Raw genomic sequence first — 9,742 nt, 5'->3', positions numbered from 1 at the left:
GGCACTTATAGACTAAGATAGACTCAGAAGAAGGAAGAGGGCATCCACTTCTCAAAGAATTGGCCAGTGAAAATCTTAAGAAAAATCAGTGAAACACTGATATACTGGCAGGCCCAGGTAGTGTTCTGTTCTGTTGTGCATGGGGTTGTTATGAGTAGAAGCCGACTCAATGGCACCTAACAACAACAACAAGATTCTGATCCTGGAATGATGAGTAGGCCAATGACCCTATGTTCTTCTCTGTTTATCTGCTTCCTATATGTTTCTAATTCTTCAGAGTGAAATTTCTTCAAGAAGACAAATAAACCTCCCCCTTGATAATATTGATATTCTTTCATAACAAAAGTAAATATGACTCTATTACTTTCCTATAATTCTCCTCCTATCATAAGTGAGAATGTTAATAGATAATAGCAATGTTAAAATATATGTACTTGTGAACAAGGCTAAAGACACCATAAACTATTGAAAGCTAAGTATTTGGAAATATATAGAAGCACCTCAGTTTAATTTAACTCTTTGAATACTGTTCCTTGCCTCATAACTACAAAATTTACAGTAAAAGTATAACTGAAGACAGAGGGCCAGTGTCAAGTAGGCTAGTATTCCACATCAGAATCACCAAAGTGCATCTTAAAATGCAGACTCCTTGGCCCCTGCAACTTTACCATATTTGAAGTGAGAGTTGGGATGGGGTAGAGGTGAGATGGCACTGAGATTAGCAATTCAAGAAGTTATCCATGTAATCCTTATGAGCCCTACATTTTGAGAATCATGCTATATTCTTTTAGTCTTAAGAATGAAGACACATACCTTAATTATCACATATTACTTCCATAAGCCTTCAAATTACATCAGGAGTGAATGAGGATGGTATTACTTATCCCAATTATTCATTTTTGTTTCCCTTCCTAGAACAGGCTTATATGTTTGCATCTTTTGCCATGTAACTTGTGGGGCTTCCCTGTGGAAAAAGGACACTCCATCACTTCATGGACATCACATGTGGCCCTGTAGCTTACTCTACTCAACAGAATGTAAATAAAAGTATCATATACAACATCTGGTCAGATGTTTCAAGAGCCATTGCATGGTTCTTTCCATCTGCCACCAATTGAGATAGGCCCTTTTCCCTTAGCCATTTTTCCAGTTCCCCAAATGAAGAATATATGTGGTGCAGAGCCACAGCTTTTCCTAGAAACTACTTGGATAGGGTAAGAAATAAGTTATTGTTGTTATAAACCACTGGGAAATTGGACTTGTTTTTTAATTGAATATAGTATAGAGAAAGCTAAGTCAAGAAAATAAAAGAATTTTTTTTTCTATAAAAAAATCCCCTTTCTGAGACAAAATGCTACAGAAAACGAACAGGCAAGTTGTGTTGACCCTAAGACAGCCCAGTACATATAAGATCAATTATACCTGGCAATGCCCAATGCCAAGGACATACCCAGTTTGTTCAGCAGCTCTATTCTAGACTCATCTTGCCATTGCCCCCTGACCTACACTGTCTCAAGGACAACAATGACAGCTCTAATCTATCTTCAACACACTGGAAGGAGGGATTTTTTATCCTGGTCCTCCTCCTTTTCAACACACACAGTTTGGGCAAGAAAAAAATAAATAAATAAATACTACCAGGCAAATTGCATTCCAAAATGCAATCTATCTAATGTCTTCAAAGCTTTTCCTGTTTGCTTTTCCAAAATTACTTTCTCTTCCTCCATGGCAACAGGACAAGACAAAATGGCTCAGTTTTAATATGCTAGAGCTGTTGCTCCCAGACAAGGTGGTGCTATTCAGCAGAAAAGCCCTCTTCAGCATATAAAACATCTTTTTAACTCTTCCCTTCTTATCATTTGAGACCCTAGACTTCATCTCCTTGACAGCATAGGTAAAAATATAAATCACGGTAAAACATAAAATACATGCCTAAGCCATTTGCTCTCCACTCATTTCTTTCTCTAAATCAATTAAATGGCAGGATTCTGAAATAGATACATAACATTAGCTTGGTAAGTATTATTTAGATCTGGAGTCCTATAGGGAGAAAGGAATTCCTAAAGGCTATTTTTCTTAAATATTCAATCTTCTAAGCAAATGAAAACTTTATGCACATTTTTAAAAGGAAGAATTCTAAAGAAGTGCTGAATGCAAGTTTAATTAAAAGATACATGCATGCCTATTTTATACCTACGTGAAAAATAAGTAACATGAAATTTTATTAAAGCAATTATTACATGTCATTTGTTCTTCATGATTAGCCTGGCATCCCTGCACAATACAAAAACAATGTCTCTATTTAATAATAAAAAGCCAGTAATTTCTCCAGGTGTGATTGGAGCCATGTCATTTGGCACAAAGTGCTTTAAAATAGTATGTGACTACTTTAAAAACTCAAAGACTGATCAAATAAGTAGTGCAAATATGCTTAAAGAAGCTAACATAAACCAGTCTTTAGTTCCTGATATGTTGCAAATATAAAAAAGAGAATTTCCAGAAAGAATAGGGCTATTTAGAAGCAGCAAAAAAATCACTGAGGAATATCAAGTATTCCTTTGCTCTATGACCCAAGTCAACAGAGTCAGAGGTAATGATAGTTGAAGTCTCTCTTATTTTCTGACCTTGAAGTTTATTTATATCAACTCTTATAAAGATATCAGTATATTTACAACAATGAAAACAACAACAACAAAAAGTAAAGCTGCAGAGGCTGTTTATGTACAACCAAAAACCTCATGGGATTTGGTTCCTTGGTTTGAAGGTTTAGGGTTCATGCTTTCATGGACTATCCCATTTAATCTGCCTGTTTAATAACTGTTTAATGTGTCTGTTCTACCTCCTACTTTGATTGTAGTGCCTGGTGTCTTAAAGCCTGGAAGCAGACACTTGAGGTACAATTGTTCCCTGCTCACCTAGAACAATAGAAGAAGGAAGTCAAGAATAGAAGAAGGAAATGGAATATATGGTTAATTGGCATCATGAATTATTGCTCCCTTTACCTTGAGACCAGAAGTTCTTACAATGTCATACTACCGTTACTGAATATTTTGAGCCAAGATTCTGTAAAAAAATTTTGATCAAAAGGGAGAAAATGTAGAACAAAGTTTCAAACTTTCATGGAATCCAGACTTTCTGGTGCCATGGAATGAATCCCTGAAACTACTGCCCTGAGATAATCTTTAACCCTTAAACCAAAAATATGCCCTAAAGTCTTCTTAAAGCCAAACAATAGTTTAGATTAGTTAGTAAAGAATATCTGCCTTGAGCATTGTGCTCTTTTAAGAATTATCTATATGGGATCAAATTGACAACAGCAACTCGAAAGATTAAATGATTAACTTAAGGGCAATGAGTTTCTGTTAATGGAGGAGGAATAACTTAGAAAAGGAGAGTGAGAATGGTTGCACAACTGAAAGGATGTAATCAATGCCACAGAATTGTACATGTAGAAACTGTTGAATTGGTGTATGTTCTGCTGTATATGTTCTCAATAGCAACAACAAAATTAAAATTATATATATATGTATATATACACACACACACACACACACATAGATGTACATATACACATATGTGTGTGTGTGTGTGTGTGTATTTAAAAGTCATCCCAGCACTGTCCAGGAGTTTCAATGTTAGTGGGTCAAGAAACAGCACTTGCAACTCCATCAGAACTACATCTATGGAAGCAGTTCCCAGGCAAACATAGCCAGTGAGAACCTGTTGTTGTTGTGTTGCTAGTGCCATTGAGTCATCTCCAACTGACAGTAACCCTATATTCAACAGAACAAAACACTGCCCTGTCCTGCATCAGCCCCACGATCCCTGTTATACCTGAGTCCATTGTTGCAGCCACTGTGTCAATCCATCTTTTTGAGGACCTTCTCCTTTTGGTTGATCCTCTGCTTTACCAAGCATGATATCCTTCTGCAGGGAACGGATCCTTCTGACACCGTGATCAAAGTAGGTGAGACAAAGTTTGGCCATTCTCACTTCCAAGGAGCATTCTTGCTGCACTTCTTCCAGGACAAATTTGTGAGTTCTTTTAGCAGTCCAGGTTCTCTCTGTATTCTTCACCAACACCAAAATTCAAAAGCATCAACTCTTCTTCAGTCTTCCTTATACATTGTCCAGCTCTCACATGCATAAGAGGTGACTGAAAATACCATGGCTTGAATTAGGTGCACTTTAGTCTTCAAGGGGAACTCTGGTAATGTAGTGCCTAAAGCACTTGACTGCTAACCAGAAGGCTGGCAGTTCAAACCCACCAGCCACTCCTCAGAAGGAAGGTTAGGCAATCTACTTCCATAGTGATATTGCCTCAGAAACCCAAGGAGAGGTAGCTATGAGTCAGGTCCGACTTGACGGTACATAACAACAACAACAACAACATAGTCTTCAAAGAAACATCTTTGCTCCACAACATTTGAAAGAGGTCTTGCAGCAGATTTTCGCAATGCAGTACTTCCTCTGATGTATTGACTGCTGCTTCCATTGGTGTTGATTGTAGAACCAGGTAATATGAAGTCTTTGACAACTTCAATCTTTTCTTCATTTATTGTGATGCTGTTAATTGGTCCAGTTGTGAGGATTTTTGTGTTCTTTATATTGAAGTGTGATGCATACTGCAGACTATAGTCTTCATTCTTCATCAGTAAGTGCTTCAAGTCATTCTCACTTTCAGCTAGCAAAGTTGTGTCATCTTTGTATCGCAGGTTGTTAATGAGTCGTTCTCCAAGTATCACAGATTGTTAGTAAGTCTTCCTCCAATCCTGATGCCACATCCTTCTTCACATAATCCAGCCTCTCGGATTATTTGCTCAGCATATAGATTGAATAAATATAGTGAAAGGATACAACCCTGACACACTTCTTTCTTGATTTTAAACCATGCAATATACCCCTGTTCTGTTCAAACAGTAGCTTCCTGGTCTATGTAAAGGTTCCTCATGAGCACAATTAAGTGTTCCAGAATTCCCATTCTTCTCAATGTTATCCACAAATTGTTATGATCCACACAGTCAAATGCTTTTGCATAGTCAATAAAACACAAGTAAGTATCTTTCTGGTACTCTTTGCTTTGAGCCAAGATCCATTTGACATCCACAATGATATCCCTCACTCCACGTCCTCTCCTGAATCCATTTTGCATTTCTGGAAGTTCTCTGTCAATATATTGCTGCAACCGTTTTTGAATTATCTTCAAGATTTTACTTGCATGTGATATTAATGATATTGTTTGATAATTTCCACATTCTGTGGGATCACCTTTCTTTGGAATGGGTACAAATATGGATCTCTTCCAGTCAGCTGGCCATATAGCTGTCTTCCAAACCTCCTGGAATAGCCACATGGGTGCCTCCAGCATGGTATCCATTTGTTGAAACATCTCAATGGGTATTCTGTAAATTCCTGGAAACTTGTTCTTTGCCAATTCCTTCAATTGTTGAGTGCAATTCCTCATCTTTAGCTTTGGTGGATCAACAGTTGAGTGCAGCCTCAACTTCCTTCCATAGCTTTGGTTCTTGATCATATGCCACCTCCTGAAATGGATGAACATCAACCAATTCTTTTTGATACAGTGACTCTGTGTATTCCTTCCATCTTCTTTTCATGTTTCCTCTATCATTCAACATCTTACCCATAAAATCTTTTAATATCACAACACAAGGCTTAATTTTTTCTTCAGTTCTTTCAGCTTGAGAAATGCTGAGTGTGTTATTCCCCTTTGGTTTTCTAACTCCAGGTCTTTGCACATTTCATTATAGTAATTGATTTTGTCTACTTGAGCTGCTCTTTGAAATCTTCTGTTCAGCTTTTTTATCTAGTCATTTCTTCCATTTGCTTTAGCTACTTTCCATTCAAAGGCAAATTTCAGAGTTTCTTCTGGCATCCATTGTGGTGTTTTCTTCCTTTCCTGTATTTTTAATGACCTTTTGTTTTCTTTATGGATGATGTTCTTGATGTCATCCCACAGTTCTTCTGGTTTTCCATCATTGGTGTTCAGTGCATCAAATCTATTATTAAATCATCTCTAAATTCAGGGAGGATATAATCAAGGTCTTATTTTGGCTCTCATGGACTTTTTAAAATTGTCTTCAACTTCAACTTGAATTTGCATACGGACAGTTGATGGTCTCTTCCACAATCGGCTCCTGGCCTTTTTTTGGCTGAAGTTATTGAGCTTCTCCATTGCCTCTTGCCACAAATGTAGTCAACCTGATTCCTGTGTACTCCATCTAGCAAAGTTCACATGTATAGCTTCCATTTGTGTTGTTAAAAAAAGGCGTTTGCAATGAATAAGTCATGGTCTTGCAAAATTCTATCATGAGATCTCCAGAGTTATTTCTATCACCAAGACCATATTTTCCACTACTGGTGATTCCTGTTTCCAACCTTTGTATTCCGATCACCAGTGATAATCAACACAGCTTTATTGCATGTTCAGTCAATTTCAGACTGCTGAAGTTGGTAGAAATCTTCAATTTCCTCATCTTTAGCTTTGGTGGCTGGTGCATAAATTTGAATGATAGTAGTATTAACTGGTTTTCCTTGCAGATATATGAATATTATCCTATCACTGACAGCATTGTACTTCAATATAGACCTTGAAACACTCTTTGTGAAGATGAATGCCTTGCCATTCCTCTTCAATTTGTCATTCTCGGCATAGTAGATCATGTGGTTGTCCGATTCAAAATGGCCCAAACCAGTCCATTTCAGCTCACTAATGCCTAGGATATTGATCTTTACACATCCCATTGCATTTTTGACAATTTCCAATTTTCCTCAATTCATACTTCATATATTCCATGTTCCAATTACTAATGGATGTTTGCAGCTGTTTCTTCTCATTTTGAGTCATGCCACATCAGCAATTGGAAGTTCTGAAAGTTTTACTTCATCCATATCATTAAGGTCAGCTCTACTCTGAGGAGGCAGCTCATCCCCAATCATATTTTGAGTGTCTTCTGACATGAGGGGTTCATCTTCTGTCAATATCAAACAGTATTTCAGGGCTATTCATAAAGTTTTCTAGTAATATTTCAGACAATGTTTCACTTCTGTTCACAATGTTTTTCCTGGACAATTCTTTGAGAAGTGGATGGCCTCTTCCTTCTTCCTAGACTGTCTTAGTCTGGAAATGCCACTGAAACCTGTTCACCATGGGTAATGCTGCTGGCATTTGCAACACTGGTTGCATAGCCTCCAGCCTCATAGCAACGTGCAAGCCACCACAGGATGACAAACTGACAGACAAGTCCGTTTCCCTTGTTGTTGTTGTTGTTGTTATGTGCTATTGAATCAGATCCCAAATTGGTATCACTACAGAAGTAGATTTCCCATCCTTCCTTCTGAGGAGTGGCTGGTGGGTTTGAACTGCCAGACTTCTGGTTAGCAGTCAAGTACCTTAAGCACTACACTAGCTATTCCAAACCACTCCACTCACTTCCTCGCCTCCCTTAAAGCTGCTCCAAATCTTACACTTGTCTGTCCACCTTCCACCTTCTGGTCCGCCCTGAGAGGCTGTCTCTACACACCTTTGAACCCTGGCTCACCATCTTCTGCCTTCTGGGTCACTCTGAGAGGCTGCCTCCAAACACCTTCATGCCCGGGCTCACCGCCTTCCACCTTCCGTGGGAACCTGACAAGTTATTTATTGATTGATTCTCCCTTTCTCTCTTACTGAATTCAGCAATCCAAAACATTTAGAAACATGTAGGAGAGTTCACTTAGCCTAACGCTTCCTGAAAAATCTCGGAAAGCCCTGGCATTTTTCATTGTTTCAAAACCCTAGGGAACTTTCAAGATTTCTATAACTGACAAGGAAAGACACATATACTTCATTATAGGCTAGACCATATGCTCATTGTGCTTGTTAGTTATGTTTGAGTTGGCCGCCACTCCTAGAGACTCCATGTCCAACAGAGCAAAATGCTGCTCAGTCCTTCACCAGATCCATAATCAGTTGCAGATTAGACCATTATGATTTATAGGGTTTTCACTGGCTGATTTTCAGAAGAATATCACCAGCCTTTCTTCCTAGTCCTTTTTAGACTGGAAGCTCCACTGAAACCTGTTCAGCATTATAGCAACAAACATGCCTCCACTGACAAACAGGCTACCAATTAGCTCAGTCTTAGAGCCAAGTAAAGGTTCTTAGATAAATTCAATCTGTGCAAACTTTGTTGTTGTTATTGTGCTGTTGTTGTTATGTGCCGTTGAGTCGGATCTGACTCATAGAGACCCCTCCTTGGATTTCCAAGGCAGTATCATTATGGAAGTAGATTGCCCAAACTTCCTTCCGAGGAGTGGCTGGTGGGTTTGAACCACCAGCCTTCTGGTTAGCAGTCAAGTGCCTTAGGCACTATGCTACCAGAGCTCAAGTGCAAAGTTTAGGGGTCCAAAATAGTAGGTTTCTTTCATTTATTGTCAGTCACTAACACAGGCACGTTCCTCTCACCACATTTATCAGTACTTTGATGGAGACATGGATTTTCTCCATTCCCTAGAGATTCTTTTACTTCTCTTACAAATTCTTTCTTTTCCTATCCCTCTTCCAAAATATATGACCATAATAAGAATGCCATTTGGACCGGTTAGGACATTTGTACGTAAAAAGCCAACTCTCAGCTAAATAAAGAGCCAAAGATCATTAGAGGTGTCAGAGCATGGAATTTTTGAAATGAGTACCTCCCATAAGGCCTCAAATATCACCTTGGCCGTTTATGACTCTCTTGGTGTGTATTTTATACACCATTTATTTAAAACAGCTTTGAGAGAAGGTCATTCAGGTATTTGGATGTGGGTTAACATCTAAAATGAACCATGGTTTATTATTCTTCTTATTGTCCACTTAGTAAGGATAGTATAGTAGATGGTTGAAGAATATGGCCTCATTTGAGAAAGTGCAAAAACAGCACTTTTACTCTGTTCGCCTCAGAGCCACTGTCTTGATATTTAAGGCTCTAACCCTTTAGGAGTGAGTGGTAATTGTGGGCATATAGTACCTCATCCTTCCAACCTCAGCCAGAATAAGAGCTGCAGCAAAAGGACATTAGGATCTGCAGCAGTGTTCTGTTGAAATGAATTGGATCTATCAAACAATCTTATCAAGCTTATTTTAGAATAAGTGGCAGCTTTATGTTGAAGAACAAGAGAAGGTAGTGAAGGATACTGTGACGCATCATAAACCTACAGGATTTTTACAATCCAAGATAGATATTGAGGTAATGAGAACAGATTCACTTGTCAGAGGCTCTGATGTTAAGACCAAAACTTTCTATGATTCCAAAAAGAATACAATGTAATATATTCATAACACAATAGTACTCAGTGGTAATTGATGATCCACAGAAATGTGAGTAAATTAATACCATAAAGAAGTATCTTCCTCTGATTGTCAGGAATGCCTAGGGGCAAAATGAGAGTTATTTGAGAGTTACTTTTAACACTATGGTATTTTTGAATGTTAACTTTTGCAAGCCTATCTCAAGTTAGGTCTCATGTCTGAAACTAATTGAAAGGTCACACAAGGAAAGAAAAAAAAGTCATTTATTTGAAACTCTCAGCTGGATTTCTATGAAACTTCCTATAAATGTGGGAGCTCTGGTGGTGCAGTGCCTAAGGTATTTGACTGATAACCAGAAGGGTGGTGGTTCAAACCCACTAGCCACTCCTCGGAAGGAAGGATGGGTAATCTACTTCTGTACTGATACTGCCTTAGAAACCCAAGGAGGGG

The sequence above is a fragment of the Orycteropus afer genome, unplaced genomic scaffold (assembly GCF_000298275.1).
Source record: "Orycteropus afer afer isolate SDZICR_OR568_19922 unplaced genomic scaffold, OryAfe1.0 scaffold00076, whole genome shotgun sequence".
Lineage (NCBI taxonomy): Eukaryota > Metazoa > Chordata > Mammalia > Tubulidentata > Orycteropodidae > Orycteropus > Orycteropus afer.
The sequence above is the reverse complement of the archived record's forward strand: the minus strand, read 5'-3'. Positions refer to the sequence as shown.